Below are 10,918 nucleotides of genomic sequence, written 5' to 3'. Positions count from 1 at the left end.
AGAAAGAATAAAAGACCACACTCAACCTAAATGTGCAATTAAAGAATAAAAGGTAGAAATAAGGGTGGGATAAAAAGTTAATTGGCTAGTAAGTGAGACCCCAAAGTTAGTGTAGTTCCACGGAGGTTTAGTTATTTTAAATGTACACAACTATCATTCCAGTGCCCAAGATAACTTTAAAATCCGAAGAAAGTCCTACAGTGATCCTGACGTGACTCTAATAATACTAAGGTACAGAAAATTAGAACAAGCCTATGGTATTTGATAAGAATTGACTGGAATTTCTTTATTGAGTGTGACTGTCTCAGGACTGTCCCTGTATTTACATATATGATTTCATGAGTAAGTGGTACATTCTTATTTTAAGGGCACTTGAATCATGTTACTAGCGATATGCTTATTTTGAGTAGTGTAATTTGTGTATATGAGTGGTTGCTTGTTGCTAATTTTATTGTCATACCTTGATTCCTTTGTGTCACCTTGTTGTTCCTCACATGTGTAAACAATTGGTTTCAAAAAGTGATATAGGAGGGGATGTTGTGCTTTTTACTAAATATGATGACTGCCTGCCTTGAATATCCTTGATTCTCTTAGTTAATCATCGCTTTTGTTTATTGTGTTTTTGTTGCCTAAGAACGTGCAAACATTCTAAGTATAGGGTGTTTATTTGCTATAGAAATATAGAACTTTCAATGCTTAAAATGAGGAAAATATGCAAGTTTCTGAGGGCTTTTTGTTAGATTTGATCTATTTCGGGTATTTTTTGCAGAAAACCATAATTTGAATGATAAGTTCATGAAAATGGTTAAAAAAGACATTTTTTGTTACTTTTGGAACATTTATGGATGATTGAGATGGTTTCCATCTTGATCTTGATTGATGCATGTTCGAGAGTCAAAGAAGAGATGAAAAACTGACTCCCGACACCTACTAAGTCAACTTGTGGCTGCAAGTAGGACCTATGGACCGCATGTACACAAAGCAGGTGCTAGAAATTCAAAATCTCGAGAGCTAAACATTGCAGGATTTTCACTCCAACTACCTGCACCCTTTTCTTGGGCTGCAGGGAGTACCTACGCACTCTCATACTGCAGGTGCAGGGCGCAGGTGGACACCAACCTAGTTTTATCCTATTTCATTCGGGCTTAGCTTTTAGGGTTTTCTCTTGTACTATAATACCTTTTATGTACTTTGTAGTCAGAGCTATGTGACATAGGTGAGATACTTATGGGAGATAGAGGTTATGTACTTTTAACACTCTGAAACATATTTTGATTTCAAGATCCATCTATGATCTTCAGATTCCATTGTATTGACTTTGATTGATTATTTTGTTTACGGTTGTGGTCTTTCTTTCATCTTATCATTGTCATTTAATCTTTACTTTCCAACATGATTGCTATTGACTGTTTTATATTTATGAGCTGCTAAATGGGTTGTGAAAATCATGGTAAATTGACGAAGTAGGTTGAGTGTGATTGTTGACGGGAAACCAATACCTATGACATGCATTGATTTATCTTTGATATGATTGATTTCTTAATGGGTGAAAACATTAGGATCCTGCCTAGATCTTAAAACTTGATCTAACAAAGGGGTAGTAACTAGGTAAAGATAAATACAACAATAATTTGGGGAGTTAATAGTCGATTCGTTGTAGCACAATGGTGTATGCGAATGACTATTAGCCTTCATCTAATAACTTGCGACCCAAAAGGTGATAGTTAACTAGGACCATTGTAAGGGTTAGTAACGTGATACTCTAAGACTCAATAGGTAAAGGGTTAAATCCTCTTACTCTTCCAAAAGATTGTATGAGGTACATAACTTATCAGTTCAGCATTCAGTGTATTTAGTTGGTTCATCAACGCACATAAACATGCAGAGTTTAGATGCTAGGGGAACGTAATCCTAGTGTTCACTTACGATTGATTGTCAACAAAGTTAATATTGTTTTGTGTATGAGACTACTACAAACAAATCCCCCCATTTACTTCCCTGTTTTGCGCATAGACTATAACTATTGAGATCTACCAAATCACGTATTCCCTTGAGATTTGACGCCAACCTTAGTTTGGTTACTATATCTTGACAGAGACCATATCATCATCTAAAAGTAGATATCGCGTGGATGTAATTATAAGGAAAGGATGAAATCACCCCTCCAAAAATATGAAAAGAAAAGAAAAAATATAATTTTTTTGTCTTGTATAGGACTGTTCTGACTGTTTTTACCGAAACACACATAAATTTTTACTTGGAACCCAAACAAACAAGTTGGTGGTGGCATTGAAAATAGATCTAAAAAGCTTCAATTTGATAGGTAATGGGTCAAATAATTCTAAATATTCTAGGATAATTGCTTGTTTAAAATTAATCCTTGTATGAACCTATTTGAAAACTTAATCATTAATGGATATTTCAACTCAATTTTTGTAGACATTTCTAATGCCCTTAATTCATATTCAATTCCCCTCCCGCACTTATGACATGAACTTTACACCTAACTATAATAAATTTTCTAGATTCAGATCTAAGTAAATATGAAGAGCGGTCCAATTTATTTTTTTATCCCTAATGTTTAGGTTTTACAACATCCCTAAGAAGACCCTCTTTGTATATGGTTTATTAGTTATTATCAATTATTCTTCTCTACTGATTAATTTTTGAGTAAATGCTTATTCGATCAATCTGTGGATTACCATTTATAGGTTAATTCATTTTAAAGTTTGGGAAAAATGTGTGCATATTTGAAGTTTAATTACTATCACGACCTAAAAACAAGGGTCCTGATGGCACTTGTCACAACGTACCTTGACATGTAAGCCTATCACAAAAATTGATACAAAAAGGAGAAAATGATAGAAATAACCCAAAAGTAAAGCTTCTAGAATGAAGTTGAACTATACAAGTAAAGTGAAATGCAAAAAGGATAACATATCATATAAACAAATCCAAATTCCAAAACCTAGTGGCAACAGTGAAAGAACTACAAATACAACTCGAATCCAAAGAAATACATAAGATAATCCAAAAATATGAAATTATGTCTCTAAAATACAAAGACATAGTTTGATAGTGAGAGGTAGAGGAAATCATCCATACATTTGAAAGTCAACCACTACCTTAAAAGTTCCAACAACACCCAAATCATGCAATGTGGGGCACATCTAAACATGAATCTACACCAAAAGGTTACAGTAGGAGTGAGTATGAACCACTTATACTCAGTAGGTATCATAGACTGATTGAGAAAAGTAGAAAATATAGCACACAAAATATACACTAAGGGCAGGGCACCTACACTCAAAAAATGTCCCACAATGGTAGTCCACACTTCTTAGACTAACAGTTCTAATATATTACATATAGTGCAACAACATACCAACATCAAACACGAGTATACATTCTATCACATACAAAGAGAACAAAAGGAAACATATTTATATAGGATCATCAAATACAAATAAATTAAGATAGCACAAAGAGATAGATGATAAGTCATTATGGCAATAAATTCACAATATAAACATAATAAAGTAAATACAATGTATAAAATGATGATGATGCACGAGGTCATTGTACAATATTTGAGATCAACATACAATCCTCGTATACACCTATGGAGCTAAAGTTTTCCAACATAGGACCCATGGGGGGTTCGTCAACCCGTATACAATCCACATATATCATATCTCCTTTCTAGCATGATGTGTCATGGTTATATGGCACATTTGATGCTTAAAATGACAAAAATATGCATCTACATAAGTTGTTTTTATTGGATATGATATGTGTTTCGTATTTTAATGACAAATTAGGTTGGAAGTGGTGCTTGACTTTAAAGAGGATAAAAAAGCTCTACAGAAATTAGAAGTACTAGTCAGACTACGAGTCGTGTAGTCACTTGATGACTCGTAGCTAAAACTATAGTGTTACTAGTGGCAAGATCTGACCTGAAAGAGTTGTGTATAAATTAACCACGACTCATAAGGAATGACTATCAGTCATTGGTTATAACTGTAACATGAACAGAAGCCAAATTTGAGCGAAGGAGATAATTAATAGAAGACTACGAGTTGTAAGGTTAGACTACGACTTGTAGTATGAAAACATACTGAGAATAGTGTCCAATTAATTACACATCTTCTTTATTGATTTCCATAAATTGTTACATAAGCATGAACGACTAAATTCCTTAACTAGGGTTGTAGAAACCCTAGAGTATAAACAATGCAGTAAAAGTTAAAGATTCATCTAGATTGTAGTGATTGTATGTATTGTAATCTTCTTCACATTAATTATCTTCTAAGCTACTGTAGAAGCTTGGGAATAGCATGTATACGAGATCATACTCACAAGAGAGTTTGAGATTGGGAAAAGGGATTACAATAGTGATTTGAGGATATTATCCCTTGTTTAATAAACTCCAGACCCAAAAGGTGATAGTTATACTAGAGTCAAGGACAAGGGATAGTAAGGAAATGCCCTAAGACTCAAAAGGTGAAGGTGAGATTTATTAATTCATTCACAAGATGGTTGATAATATATAATTTATCAGACTTTGCATGCATAGTAGTGGAATAGGTGGATCGAACATAAGAATCCTATGAAGTTAAAATCTAGAGAAATATATTAGTAGTGTTCGTCTGGTATTGTTTACAACCACAAGCACTCAAGTTCGGTTATGTGTTACTATGACCTTGAAATCCGCTATTTATATTTCCATACTGCCCATGCTTCTATTAAGTCCAAGATATAATTTTTTGCATTCTCTTTGGGTGTAACCGCAACCAGCTTTAGGTTACTATATTTGACATTAACCACAGCATACTTCTTTGGAGGCTAGTTTAGGGCGACATCAAATTTTGGTGCCGTTGCTGGGGAATATGGTGTTGAGCTATTGATTTGATTTGCTGAAGTTTTGAGTTTTTATTTTCTACTTTTAGTTAGTTATATGTGGGTGTATACCTAACACTAGTAGTTAACGCACCCCTTACTCCTATTGAATCATGAACTAGAGAAACTGCTACAGATAAACCATAAGATGACTAAACCAATATCTGTAGGTAATTTAGAAGGGATTCGTGATGATCCACTTGCCATACCTCCTCCTAATCTTAGGGATCCACAAAATGTTGTAAATAGATAGATGGAGTAGATGCTAGCAAAGGCATCTCAAGAACAGAGAAAAGCGGCTGAGAAAGCCAGGTTAGCTCATTAGGCAAAACTAGCCAAGCCAAGGCTAGTAGATAGAGATTGAGGTATGCTATATATAGTTTTGATACTGAGAAAATGACTACAAATTTCCAGGTCCCTGATTGTTCAAGGCAATAGTACAGCTGGCACACACTTTTACAACTTTGACCATTTACGTAACAAACTAGCAGGTACTGCTTGTACTAATTAGGACACTAGTTCTAGTGGCATTTCAGCCCTAATTAACACCTGTCTATAAAATGAAAAATATGTTTCTTTATTAAATGGATTTTGCAAATTTAAAGAATGAAAGAAAGGTAGCAAAAACTCCATATTTAACACTTCTCAAGTTCCTAGCTATATGTGTGTGCTTAAAAAGAGAGTGTCTTAAGTGGGTCCTGATTTCTAAATGAATTATTTATTTTATAAGAGTAATGAAATTTTCTCTTTGTTTAGAGAGAGCTTAGGTAGAGTTACCTAAGGTGGACATTAGTTAGAGTTAATCAATATCAGGGTGTGTCATTGGCAGAGTTGTTAAAATGAACTTGTAGTAGAGTTATTACAAGAAGAAAGAACCTAGAGTTAGGTTCATTAAAGGTTGTAATCAAGAGTTTGATTATTGTGGATTTTGAGGTACTTATAAAGGTAAGCCATTTTCTTTCCTTTATTAAGAAAGGGGGTTTCCATGTTAAATTCTTCTATGTTTACTCTTTCTAAATTGTTTCTTACTTCTTGGTTGCTTTACTATGTTTTGCCTGTGATTGACTTTGAGAGACCTAGTCCATCACTATGTGGTGTAACCCTCAAGGTTTCAAAAATTGGTATCAGAGTCGGTTCACACCAAGAGTGTCTTGGTTAGCATGGCTTCTCCACTTTATAAAGACGAAGGAAAATCTATCACCACACCACCAACATTCAATGGGCAGTATTATAGGTGGTCGAAAAATAGGATGTCTAACTTCATTATGGCTGAAGATAGTGAGCTGATGTACATAATCCTTGATGGACCTCATGTTCATGTTAAAGAAGTCAAAAAAGGAGAAATAACTAGAATGGTTGTTAAAAGAATGAGAGAGTATGATGATAAAGATAGAAATAAAATTGAGAAAAAATACAAGGCTAATAAATTGCTAGTTTGTGGTATAGGGCCTGATGAATATAACAATATCTCATCTTGTTAAAATGCCAAAGAGATTTGGGATTGCTTAAGGACTGTACATGAAGGTACTACCGATGTGAAGGATTCTAAAGTAGACATATTGAATACTCAGTATGAACCCTTCACCATTAAAGAAGGAGAAACAATCTAATAAATTCATACAAGATTCACTTTTATCACTAATGTACTTCATTGCTTGGGAGAAGTGATTCGATTGTACAAGAAAGTGAGTAAGATTCTTGGGGTTCTTTTAAAGTCCTGGGAAAGAAATGTAGATGTCATAACCAAAGCAAAGAACCTCAAGACCCATACTTTGGATAAACTGATTGAAAATAAAAAAACCATGATATCAACAAGCAGAAGGGGATGGAGAAGAATGAAGAAAAAGGGAAAAATCCCTAGAATTATAAGTTTTCAAATTGATTAAGCAGAAGAAGACACTGATTTTACCTATTTGGCAAATAGGATTGTTAAAGCCATGAAGAAGAATGGTCAGTTCCAAAGAAAAGGAAGCAATAGTAAAAAGGGAAATAATGTTGAAGTCTGTCACAAATGTGGGAGTCTTGAGCACTTTATCAAAGACTATCCAATGCTTAAATTTGATTATTAGGAGTATCTCAAGACTGGAGGTGACAAGGAAAAGAACAAGGATCAGATCCCTAAAAATTCAAGGAAAAAGACAACAACTGAGTATGTTGTAAAGTGAGCTCTGGCTACATGGGGAGACTCTTCTAGTGATTTAGGTGGAGAGGATAATACTGGAGATGTTTCTATCCTAGCAGTGGAAGGCAGTCAAGTCAACTATGATTCCTTCTTTGCATTGAGGGAAAACATAGAAGATAAAAAATAAAAGGAGGTAACTTTTCTGTTATTAAGGAGAATCTAGATATTTACATTGTTAGAAAGATAAAAAGTCTTGATAGTGCCTTTACTAATGTTGTATGTGAATTGGATACTGAGAAAAATTCTTTAAATAAGAAAGTAGAAAATCAAGAACATGAATTGATTGCCTTAACTCTTCAGATATCTAAAACTGAAGAAATAGTCACTAAATTGAATTTTGAAAATCTAAATTTTATGAGTCAACTGAAGAAGATAAATTAGGTAGATGGTAAAGTGAAAAGGTAAGAATCAAGGCTTCAATTTAATCTTGAGAAGAAATTGAAGGCTTCACAAAACACCTTATGTCAGCACTTTAAAGCAATGAAAAATTAGAAAGGGACCTTGTCCATTTGAGAGAAGAGCTCAAAAAGTCTTTTAGATGGACTACTTCTTCAAAGATCCTTTCTAATTTAAATAATCAAGGTGCTAATTATGGTAGAGGTCTACTACATCAAGGATAATTCCAACTTGCTAGGTGGCAAGGAAAGACTGTCAATGAAGCTAGGAACAAGGCTCCCAAAACTATGTCCAATCATTGTGGGAAACATGGCATACTAAGGGAAATTGTTAAAATGAGATAAGTGTTGGAATGAACAAATTCAAATATGGTCAGCAGGAGAATACAAATCCAAATGGGTTCAAGTATTTGAATAAGATGAAGAAGAATTCTCTACCTAGATGGGCCAAGAAAGTTTTGATGACACCATTGTTTTCGTACTAAGAACTCAAACTCAAGTGGGTTCCCAAATTAAACAAGTGATCATGGTTATAGGTTCGAGAATGGGGATTGTAGTCAGGCGTGTTCATTAAATTAAGTGTTCAGTGCTTAATTTTAGAAAATTGGATTGTGTTCTCTGCCTCTCAAGGCACTCTAAGGTAGTGGTGTTAAATTTTGAAACAATTGATTTCAAGGGACCTAGTCCTTAGAAGACATCATGGAAAAAAAAGTTATAGAAAGGTGAGTAAATTCAAGTTGGGGACCTAATTCTCAAATCTTCCATGAGAACAGGTTTTGATAAAAAAAAAAAGGGTGTGTAGGGCTAGGCCATTGATTGATCAAGTAAACCTGGCCTAATATATGAATCAGTGTCTCTTCCAAAATTTGGCTATGTTCAGGAGAAAGGCATCCATGATAATGTAAGTGCATGTTAATCTAACTCATCTCCATACGGTTGTAGGTACACATCCATGGGAACAACTTAGGAGGAGAATAATTTAAGCAAACACAAGTATAGAAATCATTCAAAAAGAGAGGGACCTAGTCCCATCTCTCATGTTAGTACCTACATGATGCTTATGTAATCACAAAATGTTGTCTGAAAAGCTATGTATTTTTCTATTTTCTAAGCCTTCAAGTCTTTTGCAAAAGTAAGTGTCGCACTTATTAGGTTATGTCATGTCAGTTAAACAGGAACATCTTTTAATGACATTGGTCACTTCTTAAAATTTCTAAATCAGACTATCTTGTCATTATTCTACAACTTATCCAAATTATCTTCCCAAATCTACAAGTCTTCTCTAAGCCAAAATAGTCCCAACTCATCACTGTCTCACAAAATCAAATAGATAACATTACTACTTCCTCAAACCCAGTAAAATAACATGAAGTATATAAAACTTTAGAGAGTCAAACTGGAAATCCCCAAGTTGAACATATTGATTCTTCTGAAACTAAACTATGGAAAACATCACCTCTAGTCCCCAACAACAATCTGAGTCTATTATTCTAATTGAATCTTCCTTTGAATGTCCAAAATCGATGATCGAGTCAGTCTTCATTGAACCCTTCTTAACCTTGGAAGTTTATGCTTAGCCAATCATGATAGATAATCCAAAAAAAGGGTTTGGTTCACTAATAGACCAAGAAATTTTTCAACTTGAAACTTACTCTAATCTACGAATTCAAAACTAACTGAAAACTTCAAATTTCTTGGGTCATCTGAAATATACAAAAAAGTTGACTCCTATCATACACTGTAACCAACTGATTCTCCTACACCCTAAAATTCAAACTCTATTTCTTCTTAATTATTTGGGGAATAAATTTCAGTGAAAAGGGTTGATTTTTCCACAAATTAGAATTGGGTAACTAAAAACTTACTCCTTCTTGCATATGACACCAAAGAAAGCTCACTTGATGGAGTGGAACATGATGTAGGTATTAATGATAAAGTAAATGGGAGAGAAGATATATTGTTACCTCCAAATGAGGAGAATTCGAAGGAGGACCATGAAGCGCCTCTAAGATAAAATGTGAAGAAACTAAGGAGAAGTATAGGAAAGGATAAAATGATGGACTCTGAGTTGAAAGTGAGTAGAGCCTATTCTACAAGAGGTTCTAAAAAGAAAATGATAGTTCCATGAAGGCCAACAAAGCTTCAACCATGAAAAAAAGAAGTCTAAAGAAATCAACTATAGTAGAGAAAAAAGAAAATATGAAAGTTATGGAAATTGAAAAAAGGTTAGTAGTTGCTACTGCTACTAAAGAAAGAAGAAAAGAAGTTGAGGATGATAAGAGGTACAGGTACTTTAAGTCAAATATTGGTAGCTCTACCAGAATTAGGAAAAAACATATTGTCAATAAAATAAAATACTTTGAGAGACCTGATCCCAAGAAGAGAAAATTAATGAAGAAGGAGAGCCAGGTAGTAAGCCTAAAAGAAAGAAAAAGAATGAGGAAAAGAAAGACATGTCCAAGGAAAGGAGGATTGGGAACCTAATAACATAGAAGGTTCTATCTGGGAAAGTGTTTAATCTAAGAATTTTTGAAAAAACAAGAAAAGTAGAACTGGTAGAGTATTTGAGGCATTGATGTTGGTTGCACTTGCTAGATAAACCAACTCCTATTGTCTTTAAAGGTGAGGTGAGTAAATTCTACTACTATATGGAATCCAGATAATGGTTTGAGTTTGACTACAAAAATGCAGGGAAAGGTTTTTAAGGCTGATAAAGAAACACTAGGAAGAATACTGGATATACTAATTGTAGGGGTAAGAATTGTAGTAAATCAACAGCCTACCACTAAATTCATGATTAATGCATCAAAGGTAGGAGGAACATAAATAACTGTAGTGAAAAATAGGTTCCTAAAAAGTGATTATCAGCTGGTATTTGAGTTCATCAACAAGGTCTTATTGCCAATGTGCGAAAAGGGAACAATTGCCTGCAGTGTTAACTTGGTTTTGATTGAATCCTTGAGTAATTTTTAATTCATAAGTCTACCTACTCTAATGATAGAACATATTCATAAAGTGATTCATAAAAAGGAAGGTAGATATGGAATTCTATATGGATATATCTTGAACAAGGTGTCAAACCATTATGGAACGTATTGAACTAATGGAACGTCTGGAACAGCCAAAAAGATAATCATCCTGACAAATATTGTAGAGAATGAATGTATAGAGGGCAAAGCTGGATCTGTGTCTTAAGTGTATGAGTTATTAGCTATTCATGAAAAGTTGGAAAAGGAAATAGAGGAGTTGAGGATCACGTTGGCTGCCAAAGATGCTGAAATAGTGCACCTAAATTTGCAGAATAAGAAGTTGTCCTCGGAGGGACCAGGTGCCACCAATGAACTTGTAGATAAACATACAAAACTCCAGAAAAAGTGAAAGAACTGACTGGCAAAGTTCAAGAACTGAATGTTGAAGAAAAGGTTCCCACCAAACAGTTATT

The sequence above is a fragment of the Capsicum annuum genome, chromosome 10, assembly GCF_002878395.1.
Source record: "Capsicum annuum cultivar UCD-10X-F1 chromosome 10, UCD10Xv1.1, whole genome shotgun sequence".
In the NCBI taxonomy this organism is placed as follows: Eukaryota; Viridiplantae; Streptophyta; class Magnoliopsida; order Solanales; family Solanaceae; genus Capsicum; species Capsicum annuum.
Note: the sequence above shows the minus strand (reverse complement) of the source record.